The sequence below is a fragment of the Zea mays genome, chromosome 4 (assembly GCF_902167145.1).
Source record: "Zea mays cultivar B73 chromosome 4, Zm-B73-REFERENCE-NAM-5.0, whole genome shotgun sequence".
In the NCBI taxonomy this organism is placed as follows: domain Eukaryota; kingdom Viridiplantae; phylum Streptophyta; class Magnoliopsida; order Poales; family Poaceae; genus Zea; species Zea mays.
In genome coordinates this window covers 209,415,921-209,424,998 of record NC_050099.1, presented here as the reverse complement: position 1 = coordinate 209,424,998, position 9,078 = coordinate 209,415,921, and positions in this window count along the sequence as shown.

Sequence of the window (9,078 nt, the reverse complement as noted above, 5' to 3'; positions counted from 1 at the left end):
CAAACCATCACATATCGGGGTCGTTGGAGTTGTGACCACTACCTCCAGAAGCGAAAAACTCGTTGACGAAGTCGTGTAACGGGTTTGGATAATAACGGCAGTGTTTACATGCATGACCACTATTCAAACAAATTGTTTATCAAACTAACTGAAAGGGAATTAGGCTTACACCTAGTCCCTAAATAATTTTGGTGGTTGAATTGCCCAACACAAATAATTGAACTAACTAGTTTGCCCAAGTGTATAGATTATACAGGTGCTAAAGGTTCACACTCAGCCAATAAAAAGATCAAGTGTTGGATTCAACAAAAGAGCACAGGGCCAACCGAAGGCACCTCTGGTCTGGCGCACCGGACTGTCCGGAGAGCCACCGGACAGTGTCCGGTGCACCACCGGACATGTCCGGTGTACCAGAGGACTCCAACGCAAACTCGGCACCTTCGGGAATTTCCAGAGGCGACTCCGCTATAATTCACCGGACTGTCCGGTGTACACCGGACAGTGTCCGGTGCTCCAAGGGAAGTCGGCCTCAGGAACTCGCCAGCTTCGGGAAACTCCAACGGCTAGTCCGCTATAATTCACCGGACATGTCCGGTGTGCACCGGACTGTCCGGTGCAACTCCGGAGCAACGGCTATTCGGCGCCAACGGCTACCTGCGTCGCAATTAATGCGCGCTCTGCGCGCGCAGAAGTCAGGCGTGCCCATACTGGCACACCGGACAATAAACAGTACGTGTCCGGTGTGCACCGGACACCCAGGCGGGCCCACAAGTCAGAAGCTTCAACGGTCAGAATCCAACGGCAGTGATGACGTGGCGGGGGCACCGAACATGTCCGGTGTGCACCGGACTGTCCGGTGCGCCATCGAGCAGACAGGCTCCCAACGGCCACTTTTGGTGGTTGGGGCTATAAATACCCCAACCACCCCACCATTCATTGCATCCAAGTTTTCCACTTCCCAACTACTACAAGAGCTCTAGCATTCAATTCTAGACACACCAAAGAGATCAAATCCTCTCCAAATTCCACACAACGCCATAGTGACTAGAGAGAGTGATTTGCTTGTGTTCTTTCGAGCTCTTGCGCTTGGATTGCTTTCTTCTTTCTCGATTCTTTCATTGCGATCAAACTCACTTGTAATTGAGGCAAGAGACACCAAACTTGTGGTGGTCCTTGTAGGAACTTTGTGTTCCAAGTGATTGAGAAGAGAAAGCTCACTCGATCTGTGGGATCGTTTGAGAGAGGGAAGGGTTGAAAGAGACCCGGCCTTTGTGGCCTCCTCAACGGGGAGTAGGTTTGCAAGAACCGAACCTCGGTAAAACAAATCCGCGTGTCACACTCTTCATTTGCTTGCGATTTGTTTTGCGCCCTCTCTCACGGACTCGTTTCTTTATTACTAACGCTAACCCGGCTTGTAGTTGTGTTTATATTTGTAAATTTCAGTTTCGCCCTATTCACCCCCCCTCTAGGCGACTTTCAATTGGTATCAGAGCCCGGTGCTTCATTAGAGCCTAACCGCTCGAAGTGATGTCGGGAGATCACGCCAAGAAGGAGATGGAGACCGGCGAAAAGCCCACTACAAGCCACGGGAGCACTTCATCGGAAGAGTCCCGCACCAAGAGGAGGGAGAAGAAGAAGAGCTCCTCCAACAAAGGGAAGGAGAAGAAATCTTCTTCTCACCACAAAGAGAAGAAGGAAAAATCTTCTTCTCACAAGCCGCATCGGAGTGGGGATAAGCAAAAGAGGATGAGGAAAGTGGTCTACTACGAGACCGACACTTCATCAACATCGACCTCCGACTCCGATGCGCCCTCCGTAACTTCTAAACGCCAAGAGCGTAAGAAGTTTAGTAAGATCCCCCTACACTATTCTCGCATTTCTAAACATGCACCTCTACTTTCCGTCCCGTTAGGCAAACCACCAACTTTTGATGGTGAAGATTATGCTAGGTGGAGTGACTTAATGCGATTTCATCTAACCTCACTCCACAAAAGTATATGGGATGTTGTTGAGTTTGGTGCACAGGTACCATCCGTAGGGGATAAAGACTATGATGAGGATGAGGTGGCCCAAATCGAGCACTTCAACTCTCAAGCGACAACAATACTCCTCGCCTCACTAAGTAGAGAGGAGTATAACAAGGTACAAGGGTTGAAGAACGCCAAGGAGGTTTGGGATGTGCTCAAAACCGCGCACGAGGGAGACGAGCTCACTAAGATCACCAAGCGGGAAACGATCGAGGGGGAGCTCGGTCGGTTCCGGCTTCGCAAAGGGGAGGAGCCACAACACATGTACAACCGGCTCAAGACCTTGGTGAACCAAGTGCGCAACCTCGGGAGCGTAAAGTGGGATGACCATGAAGTGGTTAAGGTTATTCTAAGATCTCTTATTTTCCTTAACCCTACTCAAGTTCAATTAATTCGTGGTAATCCTAGATATACTAAAATGACCCCCGAGGAAGTAATCGGGCATTTTGTAAGTTTTGAGTGCATGATCGAAGGCTCGAGGAAGATCAACGAGCTTGATGATCCATCTACATCCGAAGCTCAACCCGTCGCATTCAAGGCGACGGAGGAAAAGAAGGAGGAGTCTACCCCAAGTCGACAACCAATAGATGCCTCCAAGCTTGACAATGAGGAAATGGCGCTCGTCATCAAGAGCTTCCGCCAAATCCTCAAGCAAAGGAGAGGGAAAGACTACAAGTCCCGCTCCAAGAAGGTTTGCTACAAATGTGGTAAGCCCGGTCATTTTATTGCTAAATGTCCTATATCAAGTGACAGTGATCGAGGCGACGACAAGAAGGGGAGAAGAAAGGAGAAGAAGAGGTACTACAAGAAGAAGGGCGGCGATGCCCATGTTTGTCGGGAGTGGGACTCCGACGAAAGCTCTAGCGACTCCTCCGACGACGAGGACGCCGCCAACATCGCCGTCACCAAGGGACTTCTCTTCCCCAACGTCGGCCACAAGTGCCTCATGGCAAAGGACGGCAAACGGAAGAAGGTTAAATCTAACTCCTCCACTAAATATGAGTCTTCTAGTGATGATAATGCTAGTGATGAGGAGGATAATTTGCGTACTCTTTTTGCCAACCTCAACATGCAACAAAAGGAAAAACTTAATGAATTGATTAGTGCCATCCATGAAAAGGATGATCTCTTGGACACCCAAGAGGACTTCCTTATTAAAGAAAATAAGAAGCATGTTAAGGTTAAAAATGCTTATGCTCTAGAAGTAGAAAAATGTGAAAAATTATCTAGTGAGCTAAGCACTTGTCGTGAGATGATTGACAACCTTAGAAATGAAAATGCTAGTTTAAATGCTAAGGTTGATTCACATGTTTGCAATGTTTCAACTTCCAATCCTAGAGATAATAATGATGATTTGCTTGCTAGGATTGAAGAATTAAACATTTCTCTTGCTAGCCTTAGAATAGAAAATGAAAATTTAATTGCTAAGGCTAAAGATTTTGATGTTTGCAAAGTTACAATTTTCGATCTTAGAGATAAAAATGATATTCTTCATGCTAAGATTGTTGAACTTAATTCTTGCAAACCCTCTACATCTATTGTTGAGCATGTATCTATTTGTACTAGATGTAGAGATGTTGATATTAATGCTATTCATGATCATATGGCTTTAATTAAACAACAAAATGATCATATAGCAAAACTAGATGCTAAAATTGCCGAGCACAACTTAGAAAATGAGAAATTTAAATTTGCTCGTAGCATGCTTTATAATGGGAGACGCCCGGGCATCAAGGATGGCATTGGCTTCCAAAGGGGAGACAATGTCAAAATTAGTGCCCCTTCTAAAAGATTGTCCAACTTTGTTAAGGGCAAGGCTCCCATGCCTCAGGATAACGAGGGTTACATTTTATACCCTGCCGGTTATCCCGAGGACAAAATTAGGAAGATTCATTCTAGGAAGTCTCACTCTGGTTCTAACCATGCTTTTATGTACAAGAGTGAGACATCTAGTTCTAGGCAACCAACCCGTGCTAAGTTGCCTAAGAAGAGAATTCCTATTGCATCAAATGATCATGACATTTCATTTAAAACTTTTGATGCATCTTATGTTTTAACTAACAAATCCGGCAAAGTAGTTGCCAAATATGTTGGGGGCAAGCACAAGGGCTCCAAGACTTGTGTTTGGGTACCCAAAGTTCTTGTGTCTAATGCCAAAGGACCCAAAACCATTTGGGTACCTAAAGTCGAGAACTAAACTTGTGTTGTAGGTTTATGCATTCGGGGGCTCAAGTTGGATACTCGACAGCGGGTGCACAAACCACATGACAGGGGAGAAGAAGATGTTCTCCTCCTACGAGAAAAACCAAGATCCCCAACGAGCTATCACATTCGGGGATGGAAATCAAGGTTTGGTCAAAGGTCTTGGTAAAATAGCTATATCTCCTGACCATTCTATTTCCAATGTTTTTCTTGTAGACTCATTAGATTACAATTTGCTTTCTGTATCTCAATTATGCAAAATGGGCTACAACTGTCTTTTCACTGATGTAGGTGTCACTGTCTTTAGAAGACGTGATGATTCAATAGCATTTAAGGGAGTGTTAGAGGGTCAGCTATACTTGGTAGATTTTGATAGAGCTGAACTCGACACTTGCTTAATTGCTAAGACTAACTTGGGCTGGCTCTGGCATCGCCGACTAGCACATGTTGGAATGAAGAATCTTCACAAGCTTCTAAAGGGAGAACACATTTTAGGACTAACAAATGTTCATTTTGAGAAAGACAGGATTTGTAGCGCATGCCAAGCAGGGAAGCAAGTTGGCACTCATCATCCGCATAAGAACATAATGACGACCGACAGGCCACTGGAGCTCCTACACATGGATCTATTCGGCCCGATCGCTTACATAAGCATCGGCGGGAGTAAGTACTGTCTAGTTATTGTGGATGACTATTCTCGTTTCACTTGGGTATTCTTTTTACAGGAAAAATCTCAAACCCAAGAGACCTTAAAGGGATTCTTGAGACGGGCTCAAAATGAGTTCGGCTTAAGGATCAAGAAAATTAGAAGCGACAACGGGACGGAGTTCAAGAACTCTCAAATTGAAGGCTTCCTTGAGGAGGAGGGCATCAAGCATGAGTTCTCTTCTCCCTACACGCCACAACAAAATGGTGTAGTGGAGAGGAAGAATAGAACTCTATTGGACATGGCAAGGACCATGCTTGATGAGTACAAGACTTCGGATCGGTTTTGGGCCGAGGCGATCAACACCGCTTGCTACGCCATCAACCGGTTATATCTACACCGAATCCTCAAGAAGACATCATATGAACTCCTAACCGGTAAAAAGCCCAATATTTCATATTTTAGAGTTTTTGGTAGCAAATGCTTTATTCTTGTTAAAAGAGGTAGAAAATCTAAATTTGCTCCTAAAACTGTAGAAGGCTTTTTGCTTGGTTATGACTCAAACACAAGGGCATATAGGGTCTTTAACAAGTCCACTGGACTAGTTGAAGTCTCATGTGACATTGTGTTTGATGAAACTAACGGCTCTCAAGTAGAGCAAGTTGATCTTGATGAGATAGGTGATGAAGAGGCTCCATGCATAGCGCTAAGGAACATGTCCATTGGGGATGTGTGTCCTAAGGAATCCGAAGAGCCTCCAAATGCACAAGATCAACCGTCCTCCTCCACGCAAGCATCTCCACCAACTCAAAATGAGGAAGAGACTCAAGTTGATGAAGAAGAAGATCAATCAAATGAGCCACCTCAAGATGACGGCATAGATCAAGGGGGAGATGCAAATGAGGAAGACAAGGAGGAAGAGGAACAAAGGCCGCCACACCCAAGAGTCCACCAAGCAATCCAACGAGATCACCCCGTCGACACCATTCTCGGCGACATTCATAAGGGGGTAACTACTCGATCTCGTGTTGCACACTTTTGTGAACATTACTCTTTTGTTTCCTCTATTGAGCCACACAGGGTAGAGGAAGCACTTCAAGATTCGGATTGGGTGGTGGCGATGCAAGAAGAGCTCAACAACTTCACTAGGAATGAGGTATGGCATTTAGTTCCACGTCCTAATCAAAATGTTGTAGGAACCAAATGGGTCTTCCGCAACAAGCAAGATGAGCATGGTGTGGTGACAAGGAACAAAGCTCGACTTGTGGCCAAGGGATACTCCCAAGTCGAAGGTTTGGATTTCGGTGAAACCTATGCACCCGTAGCTAGGCTTGAGTCAATTCGCATATTATTGGCCTATGCTACTTACCATGGCTTTAAGCTTTATCAAATGGACGTGAAAAGTGCCTTCCTCAATGGACCAATCAAGGAAGAGGTCTATGTTGAGCAACCTCCCGGCTTTGAAGACAATAAGTATCCTAACCATGTCTATAAGCTCTCTAAGGCGCTTTATGGGCTCAAGCAAGCTCCAAGAGCATGGTATGAATGCCTTAGAGATTTCCTTATTTCTAATGGCTTCAAAGTCGGTAAAGCCGATCCTACTCTATTCACGAAAACTCTTGAAAATGATTTGTTTGTATGCCAAATTTATGTTGATGATATCATATTTGGGTCTACTAACGAATCTACTTGTGAGGAATTTAGTAGGATCATGACACAGAAATTCGAGATGTCAATGATGGGGGAGTTGAAGTATTTTCTAGGATTTCAAGTGAAGCAACTCCAAGAGGGCACCTTCATTAGCCAAACGAAGTATACACAAGACATTCTCAACAAGTTTGGGATGAAGGATGCCAAGCCCATCAAGACACCCATGGGAACTAATGGGCATCTCGACCTCGACACGGGAGGTAAGTCCGTGGATCAAAAGGTATATCGGTCGATGATAGGTTCTTTACTCTATTTATGTGCATCTCGACCGGATATTATGCTTTCCGTATGCATGTGTGCAAGATTCCAAGCCGACCCTAAGGAAGCTCACCTTACGGCCGTAAAACAAATCTTGAGATATTTGGCTTATACTCCTAAGTTTGGGCTTTGGTATCCTAGGGGATCCACATTTGATTTGATTGGTTATTCGGATGCCGACTGGGCGGGGTGTAAAATCAATAGGAAGAGCACATCGGGGACTTGCCAGTTCTTGGGAAGATCCTTGGTGTCTTGGGCTTCAAAGAAGCAAAACTTGGTCGCTCTTTCCACCGCCGAAGCTGAGTATATTGCCGCAGGTCATTGTTGCGCGCAATTGCTTTGGATGAGGCAAACCCTGCGGGACTACAGTTACAAATTAACCAAAGTCCCTTTGCTATGTGATAATGAGAGTGCAATCAAAATGGCCGACAATCCCGTCGAGCATAGCCGCACTAAACACATAGCCATTCGGTATCACTTTTTGAGGGATCACCAACAAAAGGGAGATATTGAGATTTCATACATTAATACTAAAGATCAATTAGCCGATATCTTTACCAAGCCTCTTGATGAACAATCTTTTAACAAACTTAGGCATGAGCTCAATATTCTTGATTCGCGCAATTTCTTTTGCTAGATTGCACACATTGCTCTTCTATATACCTTTGATCATATCTCTTTCATATGCTATGACTAATGTGTTTTCAAGTCTATTTCAAACCAAGTCATAGGTGTATTGAAAGGGAATTGGAGTCTTCGGCAAAGACAAAGGCTTCCACTACGTAACTCATCCTTCGTCGTCGCTCCACGCAACTCTCCGTTCTAGGGGGAGAAAACATGAGCACCAAGCAAAAGGACTTCATCTTTGGTATAATCTTAACTCATTTATTTATGACCAAAGGGGAAGGAAGCGCTTCGAGGGCTCTAATGATTCCGTTTTTGGCGATTCATGCCAAAGGGGGAGAGAGTAAGAGCCCAAAGCAAAAGGACCGCACCACCACCAATTTCAAAAACTTAGTGTTGAATATTTTCAATTGGTATCCTATTGTGTTCAAAAGGGGGAGAAAGTAGTATTTCAAAATGATATATCAAAACCCTCTTGAACACTAAGAGGTGGATCTCATTTAGGGGGAGTTTTGTTTAGTCAAAGGAAAAAGCATTTGAAACAGGGGGAGAGAATTTCAAATCTTGAAAATGCTTAGCAAAATCTTATTCATTTACCTTTGACTATTTGCAAAAGAACTTTGAAAAAGATTTACAAAAAGAATTTGCAAAAACAAAACTTGTGGTGCAAGCGTGGTCCAAAATGCTAATTAAGAAAGAAACATTCCATGCATATCTCGTAAGTAGTTATATTGGCTAAATTCCAAGCAACCTTTACACTTACATTATGCAAACTAGTTCAATTATGCACTTCTATATTTGCTTTGGTTTGTGTTGGCATCAATCACCAAAAAGGGGGAGATTGAAAGGGAATTAGGCTTACACCTAGTCCCTAAATAATTTTGGTGGTTGAATTGCCCAACACAAATATCTGGACTAACTAGTTTGCCCAAGTGTATAGATTATACAGGTGCTAAAGGTTCACACTCAGCCAATAAAAAGATCAAGTGTTGGATTCAACAAAAGAGCACAGGGCCAACTGAAGGCACCTCTGGTCTGGCGCACCGGACTGTCCGGAGAGCCACCGGACAGTGTCCGGTGCACCACCGGACATGTCCGGTGTACCAGAGGACTCCAACGCAAACTCGGCACCTTCGGGAATTTCCAGAGGCGACTCCACTATAATTCACCGGACTGTCCGGTGTACACCGGACAGTGTCCGGTGCTCCAAGGGAAGTCGGCCTCAGGAACTCGCCAGCTTCGGGAAACTCCAACGGCTAGTCCGCTATAATTCACCGGACATGTCCGGTGTGCACCGGACTGTCCGGTGCAACTCCGGAGCAACGGCTATTCGGCGCCAACGGCTACCTGCGTCGCAATTAATGCGCGCTCTGCGCGCGCAGAAGTCAGGCGTGCCCATACTGGCACACCGGACAATAAACAATACGTGTCCGGTGTGCACCGGACACCCAGGCGGGCCCACAAGTCAGAAGCTTCAACGGTCAGAATCCAATGGCAGTGATGACGTGGCGGGGGCACCGGACATGTCCGGTGTGCACCGGACTGTCCGGTGCGCCATCGAGCAGACAGGCTCCCAACGGCCACTTTTGGTGGTTGGGGCTATAAATACCC